At 39.8% G+C, this 22693-nt stretch overlaps 1 protein-coding gene across 1 annotated transcript in view; it reads right to left on the bottom strand.

Moving 5' to 3' along the window:
• The window catches only part of cdh13 (cadherin 13, H-cadherin (heart)), a 486341-nt gene that overhangs the window by 173369 nt on the left and 290279 nt on the right, over positions 1-22693 (bottom strand). The window lies entirely within an intron of this gene.

The following is a 22693-nucleotide window of genomic DNA, read 5'->3' as shown; positions in this document are numbered from 1 at the left end:
ATGCACACACACACACACACACACACACACACAACAAACAAACAAACAAAAAAAGAGCGTACCATATGAAACGATGTAAAGATATGCAGTCATGCCAGGCCAGTTCGAATAGCAGCAGAGACAGGAAGATGTGTGCCATGTGCGAGTGTTCAGAATTTCCACTCAGCTCAAGCTATATTGAGAGACAGTAGCTGATGGTGCAAAACTGACGGGCCTTTCAACGCAACATCTGCTAGCAAGCTAAACATCATTAAGGCGACTTACACAGAGCTGACATCTCCACAGTATTTTCTGCTTTGACGGGCGGCAGCCAGCCAAAAGGACAGTTGAAAATAATACAAAGAGCTGAATTTGACATTTCAAGTCCCAAACATTTGCATTTAGGAAAATGCCACTCAAAACTAAAGCAAGGGATAGAAACAGGTTTAGCTGAATGGATTTCTTGGGGGCAACATTATACAACATTTCGGCATTTAAAATGCCTCTTTATTTAACTGAACATAAGCCCTATGCAATTCTTTTTCATCAATAAGAGAAAAAACACAACACTTTCCTTCCCTGGTCTGAATCAATTCGAAAGAAGAAAGTCCTTTAAACAGACAGGTCTATTCATTATTAGTGATGGTACATCTATTTCACAAGACTGCATGAAACTGAAAACCTATTAGCTTGTGTTTGTTAAAAGATACTCAAAGCAACCAATAGACCAAAGATATGAGATGAAAACAGAAAATGAGGAAACCTGGAAAGGAAGGAGGGGAACAGATGAACGCTGAGAAAGAAAAGATAAAAACTCTTGGGGATGAGAAGACAGAAAGAAGGAAGGTGTTGATGAACAGAGTTTAAGGCAGGTGGTGCTAAATGAGATACGCAAAAAAAAAAAAAAAAAAACGGGGAATGAAAAAATTGAGAGGGGGAATTTGATTAAGGCCGTTATACATGCAAAAGCAGCATAAACTGTGTTATGTTTATCTCAAATCGCATTCTCCAAGCGTACACCAGGCGACGAGTGCCTCGGGTCAGTAATTGAGAAACCAATATGGTTCCTCAGAGATCCGAGGTGTAGCAGACACCCAGCATTCAGTAACAGTCTCATATCTCACAACAAGAGCAGTCCAACTTACATTTAAGATTGAATTCTACCTGCAAGCTAGAAATTATGGGAGATATTTCTTTTATGACGAAGAAAAGTGGAAAACTCATTAACATGAAGCCATGGGAAGAAGTGTTTAATTGAAGAGCGAATAGAAAACTTGGCTAATAACGTGCAAAAACTCTGCTGTCAATCAACACGATTTCATACAAATTTATGCTCACTCTTTACTTGCATTTAGATTAGGGCTGTCGATTTAATGCGTTAATTAGATTCATTAGTTATGGCAAAAATAATGCATTACAATTTACGCATTTAACACACTTGCCCCGTCCCAGACCTAGTTAGGTCATCTGACATTTCATGTTTGTCTGCATATGATCACCTGATGCATTTTTACTTATCAAACATCTATTCAATTTGTTAAAACAGATCCATTTACACTTGGCCACATAAATGTGTCGCAGCAAAACAAATATAAATACATTTCCATGCTACACTGTAATAAAAAATAAAAAAAGGTCTCCAATTGAAAATTTTCAAGTGACTGATCACATCAGAAATTTTCAGTTGGTCGAATTGAATTTCTGTGAATTAAATTGCATCAATTCACAGAATTTAAATTCGGCCAACTGAAAAATTTAGATGTGATCAGTCACTAGAAATGTTTTCAATTGGAGACTTTTTTTTTTTCTACAGTGTATATGCTTATTGAACAGAGTTAATAAAAAGCTACTGATATTAGCTTCATTTCATTTATCATCAGCTCATTTTAAGATCAAAGACAGCAATAGGAGAGAAAGCGGTATCAGCACTGGTAAGATCATTTAGATTAAGATCGTTCACACTTGTAGTTCGGTTCGTTTGGTTAGTTTGGTCCGGACCAAAAAACAAAAACAAAACATATAGTCCTGGTCCGCTTAGCGTTCACACTGACATTTTTAACAGCGACCCTAAAGTTACCGAACCAAAGGTATAGGGAGACGGTCACAACCTGATTGATGGGTTTATATGACGTAGGAGCTGGATTAAACACGATCATTTTATGCGTGTACATATGGCATTATTTTTTACCCGCTGAGAACTCATGAAGAGCTCATAAAATGTTCAAAACATTCAAAACAGCGGCAGGATTCCTCCATTGTATGCAGAAAAGAGACGGGCATCTCTTATTCAAAAGGGACGGCAGTTCCGTCGTCTGCACCATCAAATGGGCAACACAGGTCCTTTGATGAGAAGAAACAGACATGCTTTTTTGTGCATTTTTTCTACACTGTAAAAAAAATGTGTTGGTTTTTGTTGGTTTAACTTAAAAAAGTAAGTAAATAGGTTGCCTTAAAATTTTGAGTTTTTTTGAAATTAAAAATTTGAGTTGATACAATGAAGGAAATTTGTGTATCTAAACCACATAAAAATTTGATAAATCATGAAAATAGCACTATTTGGCATGTTTCACTGCGTCATCAGAAATAAAACACACAATTACCCAATATGCTTATTAAATCTTTTAATAATATTTTAATAAAGATCTCGAATCTCGAATTCACTTTCTGTCGAATCTCAAAACACTTTCATTGTATTAACTCAAAATTTTAATTTCAATGAACTCAAAATTTTAAGGCAACCAGGTAACCTTTTTTTCTAAATAATTTTTACAGTGTAGCATTTTCAAAACATCCTCATCGGACCAAATATTGATGAGGCACTTCCTCGTTGCTGTACGTTTGCCCTCTAACATTAATGTTATTCATTTTGGATACACCGATCTTTCCGCGTCGTCAAATCAGCTGACTATGCATCACATCTTGTGACATTACATCTTGTTTTTGGTTCTTTTACATGCCTTTGGTCCATGTTGCATTCATGTATCAATCGAACCACACCAGAGTTCATTGAAAGCGGACCAAGACCCATCTTTTTAGCGGTCTCGGCCCGCTTGCTTGGTGCCCACCAGGGTTCGGATGGCAGCGTTCACATTTGTTCAAATGAACCGCACTAAACGAGCAATCGCACCAGGGTTCGTTTTAATCATACATTTCACACAATTCACACATGACAAGTGTGAACCTTAGTCTCACTACTTTTAATGGAGATGATTGTGTGTTGAGATTCAGGATGCGACAACAAACTTTCAGTTTCATTCGCATCTGTCTGTGCGACAGCTAGCTAAACAGATACTCAACTTCTCATCTGCAGCAGGCCATATCTGTGGCGATGCGTGTTGCAATAGCGCTGTCATATGTGGCTGCCGGTAGCCTATAATTTTGTTACCATTTTGGGAGGAGTAAAATGTGCATATGTGGCTCCAACAACCAGATGCATTTACATATGTCCTGTTTCATCTGGAATGCATCTCAACCCACCCCCTGAAGTGATTTGAGTGATTGGGCTGATCTCAAAAGCATTTGGGAGAAAATTTAAACCACAACTATTAGTCTTTAGTCATTATGTGACAATGTGTTAGTTTACCTTACCTAACAATGGAAAAGTTGGCATCATGGTTTTGTGGAATTGGATTTGAACCAGGGTCTCCAGTGTGGGAGGCGAGCACGCTAAAAAGGACGCTAAAGTCTGTAGCGTCAGCTTACATGCACAGCTCTTACTGGCCTACTGTCACATGCCTGTCCTGTCGTGTGTGCACTTGTGGGTTTTGTTATGTTGAGCATGTGCTCGTGTCCCTGTCAGTTCCCTCCCCCTTGTTATCTGATTATTGGTTAATTTGCCCCACCTGTTCTCCCTCATTATCTGCCTTGTTTGTTCCCTTTATAATCTCCTTGTGTTTGTCAGTCTGTGTTGGATCCTTGTGTAATGTCTGCGTCTCCCGTTCCCCCAGTGACTTCTGTTGGTATGTTTTGAGTTTTAGTTTATGTTCTATTATGTGTTTTGCCCCCTCGTGGGTGTTTGTTTTGTATTTATGTTTTATTTGTTATAAATATATATCCTTTTCTGCACTTGAGTCCTCGCACCATTTCCTTTGTCTGTAACGTGACAGAAGGATCCAACCATACTATGAGGACTCAGCAGAGAAGTTCTCCCTCGGTGCCAGTTCCGGGGGTCCCGAGTCCGGGAATCCCGAGTCCAGACATGGCCTGGAGGGCCGTAATGGGAGGGTTTGTGGTGGCAGTCCTGCATGCTTGGGAAAAGCACAGGGTGTCATCCACCACTCCGGTGGTCCCAGTTCCGGTGGATCGTGCGCCGGTGGTCCCTGTGCCGGTGGATCATGTTCCGGTGGTCCCTGTGCCGGTGGATCGTGCTCCGGTGGTCCCTGTGCCGGTGGATCGTGCTCCGGTGGTCCCTGTGCCGGTGGATCGTGCTCCGGTGGTCCCTGTGCCGGTGGATCGTGTTCCGGTGGTCCCTGTGCCGGTGGATCGTGTTCCGGTGGTCCCTGTGCCGGTGGATCGTGTTCCGGTGGTCCCTGTGCCGGTGGATCGTGTTCCGGTGGTCCCTGTGCCGGTGGATCGTGTTCCGGTGGTCCCTGTGCCGGTGGATCGTGTTCCGGTGGTCCCTGTGCTGGTGGATCGTGTTCCGGTGGTCCCTGTGCCGGTGGACTCCGTTCCGGTGGTCCCGAGTCCGGAAACGGCCTGGAGGGCTGTGATGGGATGCTTTGTGGTGGCAGTCCTGCATGCGTGGAAGGAGCACAGGGCTTTATCCGAAGCCCCGGAGGCAGTTCCGGTGGTCCCAGTTCCGGTGGATCGTGTGCCGGTGGTCTCAGTTCCGGTGGATCGTGTTCCGGTGGTCCCTGTGCCGGTGGATCGTGTTCCGGTGGTCCCAGTTCCGGCAGATCATGTTCCGGTGGTCCCAATGCCAGCAGATCGTATTCCGGTGGTCCCAGTGCCGGTGGATACTGCTGGACTGGAGAAGTTTCCCCAACGCCCTGCCTGCGCCGCTGAGGCGCCCTGCTCTCCCTGCGCCGCTGAGGCGCCCTGCTCTCCCTGCGCCGCTGAGGCGCCCTGCTCTCCGTGCGCCGCTGAGGCGCCCTGCTCTCCGTGCGCCGCTGAGGCGCCCTGCTCTCCCTGCGCCGCTGAGGCGTCCTGCTCTCCGTGCGCCGCTGAGGCGTCCTGCTCTCCGTGCGCCGCTGAGGCGTCCTGCTCTCCGTGCGCCGCTGAGGCGTCCTGCTCTCCGTGCGCCGCTGAGGCGTCCTGCTCTCCGTGCGCCGCTGAGGCGTCCTGCTCTCCGTGCGCCGCTGAGGCGTCCTGCTCTCCGTGCGCCGCTGAGGCGTCCTGCTCTCCGTGCGCCGCTGAGGCGTCCTGCTCTCCGTGCGCCGCTGAGGCGTCCTGCTCTCCGTGCGCCGCTGAGGCGTCCTGCTCTCACCGCGCCACTAAAGCGTCCTGCTCTCACCGCGCCTCCCTGGCGCCCCCTGCACTCACCGCGCCTCTCTGGCACCCTGCTCTCACCGCGCCTCCCTGGCGTCCTGCTCTACCTGCACTGCCCTGGCTGCCTGAACTCTATGGGCCGCCCCGGCCGCTTGAACTTGGTGGGCCTCCCGAACTCGGTGGGCCGCCCTGGCCATTCGAACTTTGTGGGCCACCATGGCCTCCTGAACTTTTTGTTTTCCTCGTTCCTCCCTTGTTTACCCCTCCCTTGTCTGTACCTTCTTTGTCTGTCCCTCCCGTGCCCCCCTGGTCTGTCCCTCCCGTGCCCCCCTGGTCTGTCCCTCCCGTGCCTCCCTGGTCTGTCCCTCCCGTGCCTCCCTGGTCTGTCCCTCCCGTCCCTCCCTGGTCGGTCTGTCCCTCCCGTCCCTAGTGGAGCGTCTGGTAGCCGCTCCTTAAGGAGGGGGTAATGTCACATGCCTGTCCTGTCGTGTGTGCACTTGTGGGTTTTGTTATGTTGAGCATGTGCTCGTGTCCCTGTCAGTTCCCTCCCCCTTGTTATCTGATTATTGGTTAATTTGCCCCACCTGTTCTCCCTCATTATCTGCCTTGTTTGTTCCCTTTATAATCTCCTTGTGTTTGTCAGTCTGTGTTGGATCCTTGTGTAATGTCTGCGTCTCCCGTTCCCCCAGTGACTTCTGTTGGTATGTTTTGAGTTTTAGTTTATGTTCTATTATGTGTTTTGCCCCCTCGTGGGTGTTTGTTTTGTATTTATGTTTTATTTGTTATAAATATATATCCTTTTCTGCACTTGAGTCCTCGCACCATTTCCTTTGTCTGTAACGTGACACCTACGTTACACTTATAGTCAGTGGAATGTCTGTTGCAGGACCGTCACAATAAAGCCATAGCTGATATTAAGCAGACAGTCTACTAATACTCACAGATATAATATATATATAATATATATATATATATATATATATATATATATATATATATATATATATATATATATATATATTTATATAATACTCTCATGAGAGTTAGTTGACATGTAGGTGAAACATTACTTAGCAGTTGAGAGAATGTTCAATGGGTAAAGGGGTGTTTATGTTTTTTAAATAATAATTTGCTTACTAAGGCTTCATTTATTTATATATATATATATATGCTATTGGTATGGTTTTATTTTATTATGCTGAAAACAGTTGTGAGGCTTCATATTTTTGTGAAAACTGATATTTTTCAACATTATTTGATTAACAGAAAGTTCAAAACCAGCATTTATTTGAAGTAGATACTTTTGTAACAACAAAAACGTTTTCAGTTTAATGCATCCTTGCTGAATAAAAGAATCTATTCCTAACACAAATCTATTAAAACAGCTACAGAGTGAATGGAATATACCATATGAGATGTTTTAATAGGGCCTTAATAGCACATTTGTCCTTTTAGAGCTTTCATTGTATAGAAAAGATAGCCCTGAACATTTTTACTCTTGTGTTACACTGAATAAATAAAAAAGTCATATGGGTGAGCAAATTGCGACAATGTTTTTTAAAACTTCTGGTCTTGTATGATTACAGTTTTTTTCAACAGACACCTGGGGTGTTTAAGTTTTGTTTTTGCTGTTAGTGCCTCTGAAGCTTAGCTCTAAATCATATTGCTTCTACTGTCATCATGTCTCAGCTTTTGTTTCCTCTGATAGCAATGCAAATCTATAGTATTAATCAACCCATTCTCACTCTCAAGGCTTCAAAATCCGAAGCATGGTCGAGTGCCTTCTGCATCCAGTTGGGGTAGTTACTCAAAAAAAGTAATTAGTTACTAGTTACTTCTGTAAATTGTAAAGAGATTACTTAACTTACTGCATTTGAAAAGTAACATCACTACTTATTAGTTTACTTTCGCATGTCTTAATTTAGAGTGCAGATACATGGACAGACATCATAGCCCTATCATCACTTAGCCTGTCAGCATAGTGTTTATTTTATAAATGTTTACAAAATGGCATGTAAAACTAGCCTAGAAATCTAGACGCACCCTAGCGGTAGCAAGTTTAATTTGCCCGCAAGTGTGGTCTAGCAACTCTCAATACCTATCTGAGCTGTATTCCTCAGAATCTGGACGGCCCAATCACATCGTGTAGGCTATAGAGTCGGCGGGCGGGGCCATAATGATGACGGCTGTGTTGCGTTTGCGTGCTTCTAGTAACACAGAAACTGGTGAATGGCGGAGGTCTTTCGAATCAGCTCTGCCCGCGCCTCCGGAAGACTTGGAGTTAAGCTTTCCTCTGAGAAAAGAACAAAGAGCGGCACTGAAGCCATTCTTAAAAAGGGAAGATGTGTTCGGAGTTTAGCCGACCGGATACGGCGAATGTTTAATCAGTCAGCGAGCTCCCCTTCACCGTCGTTGCTCCGGTTGGTGTAGCGCTATCCTATCGCGTGCCGAGGGAGTTTGAAAGACAACCGTTTATCCCGCCCCTTGGATTGAGCCCTGACAATGGTGAGTTTCCAGACCAAACATCTTGATGTGGGTCTGGCTTGTCAGGCTAATGTAAAACCATATGAAAGAACAATATCCCTGTCTGCACAAAGAAATATGCCTCATGTAAAATCCACAAACAACAGGATAAAGGAGGCTATAATGAAAACAAAACTCTTCTCCTGTGAACAAAACCAGCCTTTTATTAGATTCATGGCACACATAAAAATAAAATTAAGTGGTCAATGAAAAATATAAAAATAAAGGTCACTTTATGTTTAAGAGAGAGAATGAATGTGATTCAAGGCCAAATCTTGCAGATAAAGTTGAAAACTCGCTCATTTAAGAACGTGCATTTATTACATGAACAGAGCTAGAAAATAATGTAGCTAAGTGTTTAAAATGCAAAGCATAGTTCAGTTGAAACCTTGCCCTATTTGACTTGTTGTTAATGCAGTAAACTGAATGTACGAGGCAAGCTGACTGTTTAAATAAAAGCACTGAAATAAAAATGTGCTGTTCATCTCTTTATCAGTTTAGGGCCATTCACACAGGCAAGGTTTTGTGGTTAAAAATGCGATATGCAGGTCTAGAGATGAGATTTATTTTATTTCTTTTTTTTTTACTTGAGTGCCGTGTTTATAAAGCCGCGTCATGCACGATACTATGCAAACATAAGGAAGAGATGCAAGCGCAACAGTCAAACGGTCTGATAATGATTAGATTAAAAATTAAAGAAAAGTAGCGCAACGGAAAAAATAAAACAAAACAAAAAACATCCTGTGTGGCATTAAATTGCCCCTCTCAACGCAATTAAGGTTGCATTCATTGCTATATTAACATGTAGGCTTCCATTCAGTTTTCTTTCCAAATTATCACTGGACAGTAGAAAGAAGGAAAAAGAAAGTGAAAATGTTTATCTAAAGTGAAAGTAATGTGAATATCACCACTGGCCGAACCCCCCTGTCCCAGTCTCCCTCTCTCCTCGCACCAGGAGCTACGTCACTCAAATCAATCTTTATGGCAACGGTGCCCAGGCAAGCACACACACAGTGCATGCACAGAGCACTTAAACAGATCAAAACTTCACACACAGGCAAACACATCTCGGGCAACTCACGAAAGCGCATTCCTATAGTCTGGTTAAGTAGTGCAGTTATTTATTTAGATATTTTAGTGTAATGCTGTACTTAACTTCATTACTCAAAAAAGTTATATCATTACCAATGTTGTCACAGTTACTTTGAAAAAGTAATCTGATTACTGATTACTCCTTTTAAAAAGTAACTTAGTTACTTTAGAGATTACTTGATTTTAAAAGTAACTAAGTTAGATTACAAGTTACTTTATTAGTTACATTTAGCAGTTGCCGACAACACCCCTGCCGCCTCAACATAGAAATGACAACCGTTTTTGGCAACACACTTTATTGGAAGTGCATAATGTATCCTGACTAGAGCCCTGCATTTATGCCCGAGCCTGACGCCCCGACTTTTTTACGCCCCTTTTTTAGGCTTCTCCTTCGTTTTATCTTAATTTTAATAATTAAAAGGAACAATGAGATGTGCTGTGCTGTTGGAAACAACATGAGACCATGATAGCTTACGCCATAAGGCTATAAGAAAACCTGCATGTTCTTTTTTTTTGTTTAGATTGTGTAGCCCGTTTAGTTTTTTTGAGCACCGTTGCGAGCAGTAGGATAGCCTATCAGCCTGCCTCAGCTCGTCAAAAATGCCTTTGTGGTGGTATAATAACTAGCCTACTTTGTTTTTGATGTCAAAATAGTTATATTTTGTTTAGTTTCTTTATTAAGTTCATTTAGAAAAATGTTTAGAGCAATTTTTTTGTTTGTTAAATTAAAGTTTTAATTTTTTTATGTGACGACCCAATGAGTTAACCGCATGTTTAATAGTCTCTCAAACCAGCTCTTGAATTGTCTTGCCTATATAAACTTTAATTTAACAAACAAAAAATTGCTCTGAACATTTTTCTAAATTAGGTTAATAAAGAAACGAAACGAAATATAACTACTTTGACATTAAAAACAAAACTGAACTATTTTAATGGCTGCAACAATGTAAAAAAAAAAAAAACGGGCTCCAGCCGGACTCGGGCTGAGAATTTTGATAAGCTGTCGGTTTTTACTAAGGAAAATGACTAAAATAGTAACTCAGAGTGACTTGGATAAGTAACTTTAATCTGATTACTGGTTTGGAAATAGTAACGCGTTAGATTAGATTAGAGTAACGCGTTACTGGCATCACTGATCATTACTGTAATCCGTAACTTTGTAACTCGTTACCCCCAACACTGTCCCCATCACAATGAAGACGCTAAAATATATATTGACGTGCCAGGTACTCCATTCCAGAGTCCTGCACGGGTTCGGGTACCCATGTGTACCCGACTGGTCGACCCGCAAATTTTGCAAAAACGGATGAAAAACATCCAACTGTGTCGGATACGGGTCAGGTCGGACAAGGGGGAAACAGGGGTCTAACATGGGTTTAAAACAGTCACGTGAACGTAAAAATGTATGCATATTTTTAGGAACACATCTACAAAAATATGTCTTGCCTGTATTTCAAGTTAATCAAACGATTGTAAGATAATACCAGGTTATTTGTGCTCGCGCCACCACGCGCCCTCTCCGGAGATTCTCTCACTTTCAAAAAAATCACACAAGGCTTCAAGGGGGTCGCAGACCGGACTCAAAGCTCAGCACCGGACGCGCATATTATATAGGCCTACGCCCGTGCTCAGTTTTGAATCCACTTCTGACAGAAGAGCTGCACGATGTGTGCATCTTGTTGCACAGGGTGAAATCAGTACATTGGCACACACTGGCGGAGTACATGAATTTTAAAGACGTGGCACGGTTCTGTATTTACTTTTCTATGACCTGGCAATAAATGTGTAGGCCTATATAATGTTATATGCTAAACTGATTTTATTTCGGGTGCCGGTCGGGTGTCGGTTCTATTTTAAGGGTCAGGTGCGGATTTTAATTAGTGCTCCGTGTCGGAAAACGGGACAGATGCGGTTTAACGCACCGCGGGTACGGGTGGTGCGGATTTACAAAATCAGACCCGTGCAGGACTCTGCTCCATTCATTTCAGTTGTTTAGACAATGTGTCAGATCAAGACACATTTAATTCTTGAAAATGATTTTATTTTAAATGATTTTATTAATATTTAAAGGCTACTTTTATATTTTGGAGCAACTAACCCAACTCGTACCCTGAACCTACCCACATCTAAACAATAAAAACACATAACAGGGAAATGAAATTACAGTCACAGGTAATTATTGCAAAAACTGACCGTATAAAGTATAAAACTATTACCTCACGTTGTCTTCAGAAGTCATACGATATCTTCATGTAAAGAACAGAGTTGATCTTAATGTTTTAAGATCGCTGAAATGATGATCCCGCTGCTCCGTAAATACACTCATTCATATCTCATTCAAATGATACACACGACTCTTTGGCACGACGCAATCGGTCACAAGACACACGAGAGCCAATGACATTTTACAATTACAGCTGATGTAATGATGCAATTGGTCACGAGACACATGAGAGCCAATGCAATTTCACTATGAAATCTGACGTAACAGGCGCCAATATTTGAAATCGGATGTGTGCATGATCTTCAGCGGATGAAGACGCTGATTGCTTTTGGGGATTTTCTTCATACAAATCAATCGTTGGGGTCAGAAAACTTAGATTATTTACTTTTTGAATAAATTGTGGATGCAGTGGTATCTGCCTGTCATATACTGTGTTTTATATCATGTTCTCACAAATGGGTAGGTTAAGGGATCGGATGGGGCATGTTAAAACATGTCTAAACAGCGTAAATAAAATAAAAGTAAATAAAATGATGCTCCAACATGTCATAATGGCAAAATCATAAACCAATAAAAGTTCGTCATGACGATAACATTCCCATGCCCATCACATCTGTGTATGATCCCAAAAGTTTCTCATTTTCAAAAAATGTTGCCCCCAGCGCGTTGAAAAATGACGCCTTATGACGGATTTTGACACCTTGGGAGTGAGAACAGGTTGTATTAATGAAATGTTATTTTCTAGTCAGGTTTCTAAATATCTGTTTTTCTGCCCCCTCTTGCAGTACATACAAGGACGTGTACATACATTAAGGATGAGTACTTGATGAATGTGAAATGGACTCAGGCGTCGACATAAATGAAGCACAAAGATGAAATAAAAAGTTCTCTCTCCGCACTTCTCCCCGTCCCTGTTGAGCTATTGGCTTCAGTGTGGCTCTCAGAGGAGAAATGGCTATGTTTTACATGAAAGTCATCTTTTGCTCTGGTTTACAGCCTACGGCAAGCCATGAAGTCCACAAAACTCCAGCTGAGACACAAAAAAGATACAACTTTATCAGAAGCTGAGTGACATAAACCAAGCGCTCATCTCTAATGAATCCCTTTATGATGCTTCCAACTCCCTCTCTAACACCATATCACACATACACACAAACAGACACCATTATGTTGCTTTTACATCCAAGTTTTAAAGTTTTTAAAACAGGTCTGGGGCAAATGTAGAGAAACTTTATCTATAAAAGACCTAACGGTATTTATAAATCGAATCTAGATGGGATGTTTAACAAAAGTCATTTAAACTTTTTTTATGGTAGAACTTAAATATCATAGAAGCTTAACCAGTATAAAATATCACCAAGGTGTGAAAACAGTATAGTGCCCTTTACAGAACTTTTAATGAGAAGTTATGACTTGAAAGTAACATGTTTACTGAAGTAATACAATTTAAATCTCGCTCTGAAGTGCCTCCTGGGGTATACGACCATCCTTATAGGGATAGTTCACCCAAAAATGAAATTTCTGTCATTAATTCCTCATATCGTTCCAAACCCGTAAGACCTTCGGATAGATATTTATCAGAAAGATATTTTTGATGAAATCTGATTTAATTAACACTTTCAAGTCCCAGAAAGGTAGTAACAACATCATTAAAATAGTCTATGTGACTCCAGTGGTTCAACAGTAATGTTATGAAGCAACAAAAATACTTTTTGTGCGCAAAAACAAACAAAAGTAACAACTTTATTCAACAATTTCAGTCTAGCCTGTGTCAGTCTCCTATGCAGTTTACATTAGTAAACAACGTTCAAAATGTAATAGTGCCCCTGAAAATGACACTAAAGCCACAGTGTTTTTTCAAAATAAGGTTATCAAATTATTTGCAATGATATTTTGTGCCCCCCCCCCATTCATTAACATGCGTTTACATACTTACATTGTGAATTCAATTAAAACAATGAATTCCAATTGTGATTAGATCCCTCAAGATGGAGGTCAATAAGGACATACACCATTTAAAAAAAAAAAAAAAATCAAGACATTTATATTGTTTACATAGAGCACATCATTGATGTAACACTGGCGTGGTATTACACAGGGGCGTAGCCATCTTTTCAGAAGTGAGGGGGACAGAAATGTCGTAATACCATTTTTTTTTTTTTTTTTGGACCAATATAATTTATCGCATCTCTTGCTTTTAATTGGGCAAGATATCAAATACACTGCTGAACAATAACCAATAATTAATATCTATAATATTATTCTCCTATTCTCCTTTTTTTTGTGTGCCAATTTTATGATTGGTTTATATACTACAAACACTTCTGCATTAAGACTTCATAGATTTTATGCAATGTAAAAATATATATATATATTCTGATGTAACTCATCTGTTCTCTATGTGAATATATAGTAAAATGTAATTTATTCCTGTGATCAAAGCTGAATTTATCATCATTACTCCAGTCTTCAGTGATCCTTCACTAATCATTCCCATATGAGGATCTGATGATCAACACACATTTAGGATTATTATCAGTTGTGCTGCCCATGGTGATGCTTAATTTTCTAAACATTTGTGGTAAAATTAAAAGAGAGAAATTAATACTTTTATTGATCAGACATGCATTAAATTGATCACAAGTGATATTTTTAATATTACAAATTAGATAATTTATTTAATAAATGCAAATAAATGCTGTCCATTGAACTTTCTATTCATTAAAGAATCCTGAAAAATAACATGTAGGCTATCATGGTTTCCACAACATTTTGGGAACTGTTTTCAACACAGATAATAATCATAAATGTTTCTTGATTATGAAATCCTCATCTGAGAATGATTAGTGACGGATCATCTGGCACTGAAGACTGGAGTAATGATGATAAATTCAGCTTTGATCACAGGAATAAATTACTATATATTCACATAGGGAAAAAAAGCGGTTTTAATTTGTAATAATGTTCAAAATATTACTGTTTTAACTATTTTCGATTACATAAATGCAGCCGTGGTGAACAGAATACTAAACATTAAAAAAGCTGCATTATTCATGATACTTTATTGTCAATAAATAGGCTACATTGAGATGACTTAAAAAACACACATAAAGCATATATTGTCGCACTCGTCTGATTGTCGTCGTCACGTTTCATCACTCATAACGATTGTTTTCCTTCAGCTGCAGCTCCAGCTTGACAGGGTATTACGAACCCACTTTTGGACTTTCTGTGAGAGCGCCCTCCTCATATTAAGATTCGGAAAAAATTACAGGTCATGCATAGATAATTTTTTGTCTCTGAATTTAAATCTTGATGTATTCACATTGGTTTCTATGTAAATACACTTGCCCCTGACCTCAAGAAGCGCGCTATCAACCGAGTTTAGAGAAGGCTGTCGTTAGCGTCCCTGTTAACTTGTCCGCCCCCACACAGAGTAACACCGGTTCGAATCCCGCTCGGAGCGGGTCGACTAGGATCGGTGAGACCCAGTAAAAGTGCGGGGGACGAAAATACATTTTATTAAAAGTGAGGGGGACACGTCCCCCCCGTCCCCCGCGTAATCTACGCCCATGGTATTACATAAATGGTCATTGATGGTTTGTCTGTGATGAGAGGATGTTCTGTCCTTCAAGGACATTTTCTCTTTCTTACAATATGTACTTGGAGCAAGATACAGAATGGCCACAGATATGAGTGATCATTTTTAAACGAAACGCTCTTGAACCCCCACAACAGACACATCCAAAGATGCCACCGACCCACACATTACAGCTCTTAGAAGTTTGCACTGCAAACTTGGGATATTTATACACACAAGGAGCATATCAAAGTAATAGCTTGCCAGGTCTCCCTGACAACAGATGCCATGGAAACAAGGTCTAATGTGACAATGTCATATTAGTAGTCTCATAAAAATATGTAATACAAGCAATTGAACTCTCTGATCTTGGTTTTGTTTGATATAAAATGAATGTTCTTTTGGAGAGTTATAATTGTGCGCAATCTAAATTTGACACTTTCACGGCTTCGTTGGGAATTTGATATCATCCAGAATGAAAAGGGAAACAAACTTTCATACACCAACAGCAGGATAACAGCAGAAAACTTGTTCAAGCACTGTCCTCAATCGCTTTCAAAACCGAGAAGAACAAACTGGTCATCACTGCATAAAAAAGTAGTAAACTTTATCTGGCTCTTTTTTTTCTCTTTTTTTTGTGTGTTTTTTCTCTCCTACAAAATGCATCAATTTCTCCTCTAGTGATGCAATCAGCAGAAAGACTAAATTGCACAGAAAAGTGGGGCAGGGCTTTGTATTCTTGCTAACATGGCATTTGGAGGCTTGGTAAAAAGCGTTTTTGTTGTGTCTGCGCATTGCACAAGTCTGAATGGCAGGATCAGAGATTTAAGCACAAGGAACCCTGTAGCTTGAACAGCTTGTGATCCCTGATTCACCTTGAGAGCTGAAGCTGTGATCTCACTTTTAAGAAGTAGTGCTTGAGAGATGCACATAGATGCTGCTAAGATCTGGCTAATTTGGAAAATTTCAGAGCAGCAGATTTCTCTTTAGTCAGAGCCAAAAAAAATAAAAAATAAAAAAAAGATTAAATAGAGATGTATTTTCATTGAATGACTGACACATTTATACTGCTCAACTGAAATCCTTAAAACGGGATAGTTCACCCAGAAATCACCCTCAAGCCATCCTTCCATGACACACTTCTTTCACACGAATACAATCTGAGTAATAAAAATGTCCTGGCTAATCCAAGCATTATAATGGCAACCCAATATTGAAAACTCAAAAAAGTGCATCCGTCCATTATAAAAGTAACCCACACGGCTCCAAGGGGTTAATACAGGCCTTTTGAAGTCAATCGATGGGTTGTAAAAAAAAAAAAAAAAAAAAAAAAAAAATCTATTTAAACTTTATAAAGTAAATTATGTAGATTACGCCAGACCCCCTTCTATATTGAATTTATGTAGAAAGTGTAATTGGATTAATGATGACGTCGGACATAGCGTTGAATACAGAAGGCAGTTTGGTGAGGCCATCCTTAAAAATATTTTGGTTTGCAGTAACAGTAAAAAATTTTAAAAAAAGGGTCGGTAGGTAGGTCTATATTTTTTTTTCAAATTTTAATACAAAAAAAAAGTACATTTTTGGTGATGGTGATTACGTAGGTATGAATTTAAACAAATTGGCATATCGTGACATCACTGACTGGGTCTTCAAGCCGTGCCTTCGGGCGTGTAGGCTTATTGCAGGCTATATAGACCACAAACAAATTGAAATATTTGTCAAAAACATGTTTATTGCATAAATTTCAGGTGCATTCTTAAAGAAAAGTGTCCAACCACCAGCTAGCTGTCATTGACTCAAAGCTGTCAACCCTCCCATTTTTTCCAGGTTTCTCACGTATTTTAGCTCTTTTCCCGCTGTCTTCCCGTTTTAGTATTTTCCCGTGATATGTTTCTTATTTTTACGCTCGATTGTGTAAAAAGGGGTCGTTTTACGCTCGATTGTGAACACGCAACTATCTGTGTCTCTGAAGTGGCTTGCACTTCTTGCCAGACCAACGCATCTGGTGATATAGACTAGTGCATTTGAATATTAAAAAGCAAAAAGTTGTTTTTATGAATTCAATTAATTAAGTAGCTATAACCAGCTATTCAATCAAGAGCAGTGAGTGAGTCCTTATCTTTTGTTTGACAGAGAGCAGTAAAGGCTACTGCCCCTTTAAGACCTAATACAGAGATATGCATCGTCTTTCTCAACTGTATACAGATCTCTTAAGGCATATACAGACTGTCTGATGGATACTCATCAAGATCGACATGTTGACATACTTTTTGTGTGAGTTTATCCGTTCAAACGCAAGACTTGAAAGAACTCAATATTTGCGCGCTGTGAGACGTGCGCGCGCTGCGCACAGAGACAGATCTTCTCTTACTGCAGAGGGTTCTCATTCGCGTCTTCTGGAGAATATACTGAGTGATGATGGCGAAAATGACTGGTCATACGGCAGCACTCGCATGCATTGAACACAGTTTACCAAGATAGACCGTGTTGCCCACTTTTTCTTTTATTATCGCTGTTGTAGTGCACGTGTAGGCTATCGACAGAACCATAATAAAGCATTATTTTTCAAGTTACAACCAGTGCCGCCGCTCCCACCACACGCTGGGGTCGAGCAGAACACGCTACCCATAGCAACGCGTTAGGACAACGACATTTCAGACTGAAAGAGACAAGATAAACGGCTTTTCCACCATTTGTTACTGTTTTGTACACGTTGTTATATTAATTATAATTCAAAATATGTTTTATTCGCCACAATATAGTAATGATAAATGTTGAGAGGGGCACTTTTGATTCATTTTCAAAAAGGACAGGGGTTTAAAGCCCTCCCCTCTGCAGTGCACTTGCCTGGTGTGTGTAACGTGTCCATGGTCCTGACTCCTGTCACACAATGCGGCGAAATCTCCGACAGGACTTTAATAGTCTAACGTTACAGTGAATGAGAGAATGAGCCGAAACGAACGCACAGGCCATAGTGTGACATCCGTTAACCATAGTGTAAACATAGATGACGTCACGGGTTTTTCTATAAACGAAAGAACGTAGCCTTCGTTTGTATGGCCCAGGCAATTTATACATTTATAATACTTACTAAAATATAATTCATATTATTGTATTACTGTTGTATTAGTTGTTTGAAAAGTAAAAAAAGAAATTGGTCGGTCTTAAAGCCAATTTACAACCGGCAAGTCGGTCGGACTAAAAGGGAAAAAAAATAAAAAATTGAGTCGGCCCTAAATTGACAGGGTCGGTCGGGTTACGGCAAACAAGAATATTTTTAAGGATGGCCTGAAAGCTGTATATTTTAATTTATTTGTTATAACATTTATAACAAAAACCCATTGATTCGCTTCAGAAGGCCTTTTTGTTTATAACCCCCCAGAGCCGTGTGAATAACTGATATATTGGATGGATGCACTTTTTGGGCTTCAAATTTTGGAGCCATTATAATGCTTACATTAGCCAGGACATTTTTGTAATATAACTCCGATTGTATTTGTCTAAAAAGAAGAATGTCATATACACCTAAGATGGAATGAGGTTGAGTAAATCATGTGGTCATTTTCATTATTGACTATCCCTTTAAAGGAAAAAATAAATAAAAAAATAAAAAAATAAAAAAACAAGTAATATTCACTCTCAATCCAAACCTATATATTCTTATTTGGAACATTATCATCAAAACATGTATTTTCCCACAAAAAGATAAGAAACGACTAAAATGTTAAATATAGTGGGTTTTTTTTTTTTTCATTTTTTGGTGAACTATTTCCTTTAATGCCAGTATAAATCCAAAAATCACAAATAATATGAACAAATTAAACAATCTTAAAATACACAGTGGACTGCCTTGGTCCTGATCTCTAAAATATCCCTTGTTCAAAAGTTCACAGAAGTCATGGCTGAGTCAGCACTGAGCTGAAATCCGCTAAAGTTGCTGACACTTAACTATGTATTATTCTATCTCTTTTATCAAATCCGGAGGAAAAAAAATGGTACAGGTTGAGAGTTCAAAAGCCCAGGAGCTCACAAAGCCCTTAAGTAGAGCTCTGGAGGACACAGACGTTACCTGCTTTGTAGACTATATTTATAAAAAAAAGTTTAGGTGCAAAAATCAACCTGAGAACAGATGATTTAAGATGGAATGGAAAACGTATTTTAACTAGACCTGTAAAAATCAGCATGCTAAAATCTGTGATTAATGTGGACTCTACACTCTAAAAAACATTAATGCAATTAATGCAGCATCTGTTTTTATCATTTCCTGAGGCTGTGATAATGTTTTGACCCACTTCCTGTGGATAGCATTAAATGTTTATGCTAATTTGTGCACACATTACAAAATAGGAATAAATATACACACATGTTTTAGTAAGGAAAGATTATAAGAGGAGGTTGTAATATTGTAAGGTTTTCTTTCATCTCATTAAAGGCCTGTTCATACCAGAATATAACAATACCATTTTAAAAATCATTCTAAATTTATGGAAAAATAGAGGAATTCACACAACTATAACGACAATGACGCAGATCAGTGGTATCTTTGGAATCACTTTCAAAATGACTTTTTCCAGCTGATGATCAATAAAAACATTGACAGCTTATCAGAATCCATGTAACTTTAAAAAGGTTGAGTGTTAAAAGTGGCAGACATTATAAGTGCCTTTACTCTATCTTTTAAGGCATTCTTGTTAAAGGGGTAATGATAAGGAATACAATTTTCTTGGAGAATATTGCCATATAAGAGGTCATATACTATAAAAATATCCTGTTAGTTTCAGAACTGAAAACGTCCTTGTTAGTCCAAAAACAGCTTTTATTGTAACCAAGCCCAGTTAAAGGTGCACTATGTAGTATTTTTGCAGTAAAATATCCAAAAACCACTAGGCCGGTGTTATATATTTTGTTCAGTTGAGTACTTACAATATCCCAAATGTTTCCAACTATTTGTAAATTGTGAGAAAATTGCTATTTTAACTAAGGACAGGGACGTTTCAGCATAGCGTTTGAGGAAGTCGCCTGTCAATTGCGTCATATCTGTGCTACCCTCAGTTACTCTTAGCAGTGTGAACTAGTAATTGCACAGAGTAACGTCATAACATACTTTTCAACAGACTTAAATGTATCTAATATGATAAACAGAGCTGCATTACCTCATAATCATAACCGGAAGGAACGGAACAGTGGAGGCGCCCGGCGAATGTGTCCTGTCCCGTCATAATAAAAGTCCTGGTGTTCACAAGGCGAGTATTTGTGCAACAATCGCTCCAGCGGCCATGCTCAGCACCACAACACTCGGTCCTGCTCTGCTTCATACTACAGTAACGTTAATAACCGCATACATTAACGCGATTTCTGCCAGAGTCCTATTTTCCACCGGCTGTGAGGAGAAGACCACATGTCCCAAGATGCTGCGCTCAAACTTTGTGTCATCAAACTACGCATTTGTTTTGAATAGGCGCCCTCTAGTGGACTGAAAGTTGCATAGTGCAGCTTTAACATTGTGGAATGTGCCTATCTGCCTCTGCAAAAGAAAATCAAAACCTTATTTATCATTGCAACATTGACCCTGTCCACTGGTGTGTTAGTGCGATGACGAGGAAAGAAGAGCGATACAGGATCACTAGACTAAAAATAACATTACCATCCAAAAGACTCTATTGCTATGAATGCCTCAGCTGAGCACTATTTATGTGTATTTGGTACATTTCACTGTGGATTCTTTGGTTCAATCAGTTGCAATTTTGGCGCAGGCTTTGCAAAAATGGACTCGACAGTAATCCGTCAACATGTAAGTAACCATGTTAATTCTAATGCCTGATCTGTGACCAGTGATTTCTGATATGTTATGATTTGTGTATACAGCCAGATGTTCTTTATCTATGTGTAAGTAAATCAAACCAGTTACTAAACGGTCAACTTCACATTGTTTCTCCTAGTAGTATTATTAGGAAAACCTGTTCAATTTCCTCATTAATGCAATTATCTAATCAATCAATCACATTGCAGTTGCTTCAATGCATTTAGGGGTGTGGTCCTGGTCAAGACAATCGCCTGAACTCCAAAATGAATGTCAGAATGGGTAAGAAAGGGGATTTAAGCAATTTTGAGAGTGGCATGATTGTTGGTGCCAGACGGGCCGGTCTGAGTATTTCACAATCTGCTCAGTTACTGGGATTTTCACGCACAACCCATCCTAGGGTTTACAAAGAATGGTGTGAAAAGGGAAAAACATCCAGTATGCATGCTAGAGGTCAGAGGAGAATGGGCCGACTGATTCAGACTGAATTGTCAACACTTGTTACAACCGCGGTATGCAGCAAAGCATTTGTGAAGCCACAACACGCACAACCTTGAGGTGGATGGGCTAAAACAGCAGAAGACCCCACCGGGTACCACTCATCTCCCTTACAAATAGGAAAAAGAGGCTACAATTTGCACAAGCTCACCAAAATTGGACAGTTGAAGACTCGAGTCTCGAATTCTGTTGAGACATTCAGATGGTAGAGTCAGAATTTGGCGTAAACAGAATGAGAAAATGGATCCATCATGCCTTGTTACCAGGCTGGTGGTGGTGGTATAATGGTGTGGGGGATGTTTTCTTGGCACACTTTAGGCTCCTTAGTGCCAACTGGGCATCGTTTAAATTTCATGGCCTACCTGAGCATTGTTTCTGACCATGTCCATCCCTTTATGACCACCATGTACCCATCCTTTAATGCACCATGTCACATAGCTTGAATCATTTCAAATTGGTTTCTTGAACATGACAATGAGTTCACTGTACTAAAATGGCCCCCACAGTCACCAGATCTCCACCCAATAGAGCATCTTTGGGATGTGGTGGAACGGGAGCTTCATGCCCTGGATGTGCATCCCACAAATCTCCATCAACTGCAAGATGCTATCCTATCAATATGGGCCAACATTTCTAAAGAATGCTTTCAGCATTAAGGCAGTTCAGAAGGTGAAAGGGGATCAAACACAGTATTAGCATGGTGTTTCTAATAATCCTTTTGGTGAGTGTAGCTATTTCATATACATGATTTTTAAAGAAGTTTACAGCTGACGCCCCCTGTCAAACAGTGTTCATATTAGAGGGCTAAACTCAGGGAAGGAAAAAAAAACTATATAAAAAATTATTACATGGCTTTGTGGAATACTTGATTCTGATCGGTCAATCTCACATTCCAGCGGTATATTATTCCCAGATAACAACCGCCAAAGTTGAATAACACACCGCTCATCTGGGTACTGTTATCTTGACCGGTACTACTTATATGCTTAACGTGTTACTCTGCTGTCATTAACTGTCTGGTACCATCTTGTGACTGAAACACTTAAGATAATGTACATCCAACCAGTTGTTACAGCAGAATAAACCCAGACAGAGTGATCAGAAAAGATTAGTTTTTACCATATGTTGAAATCAATACTGAAAGGGATAATTCACCCCAAAAAATAAAAATCAGCCCATGATTTACTCACCCTCAAGTCATCCTAGGTGTATATGACATTCTTCTTTCAGGCGAATGAAAGAGTAATATTAAGGAAGTCCTAACTAATCTAAGCTTTATAAAAAACAGTAACTGTTGCTCTTTTTTTAAAGGCAATAAAAACTGCATCGGTCCATCAAATAACATGCTCTACATGGCTCTGGGTGGTTAATAAAGGCCTTCTGAAGCTAATCGATGCGTTTGTGTAAGAAAATATCCATATTTAAAACTAAAGTTCCAGGCGATCGCCTTCCATTGTCTTCCAATCTTCCACTGTAACCTGTGGTGGTGAAGTGTTTTAAAAAATGTTTTAATATTGTGATATTTTATTACAGTTTAAATATTTGGTTTTCATATTCCAAGTGTTCC

Source organism: Pseudorasbora parva, chromosome 16, assembly GCF_024679245.1.
Source record: "Pseudorasbora parva isolate DD20220531a chromosome 16, ASM2467924v1, whole genome shotgun sequence".
Lineage (NCBI taxonomy): Eukaryota > Metazoa > Chordata > Actinopteri > Cypriniformes > Gobionidae > Pseudorasbora > Pseudorasbora parva.
This window is presented reverse-complemented; position numbering and strand designations above follow the sequence as displayed.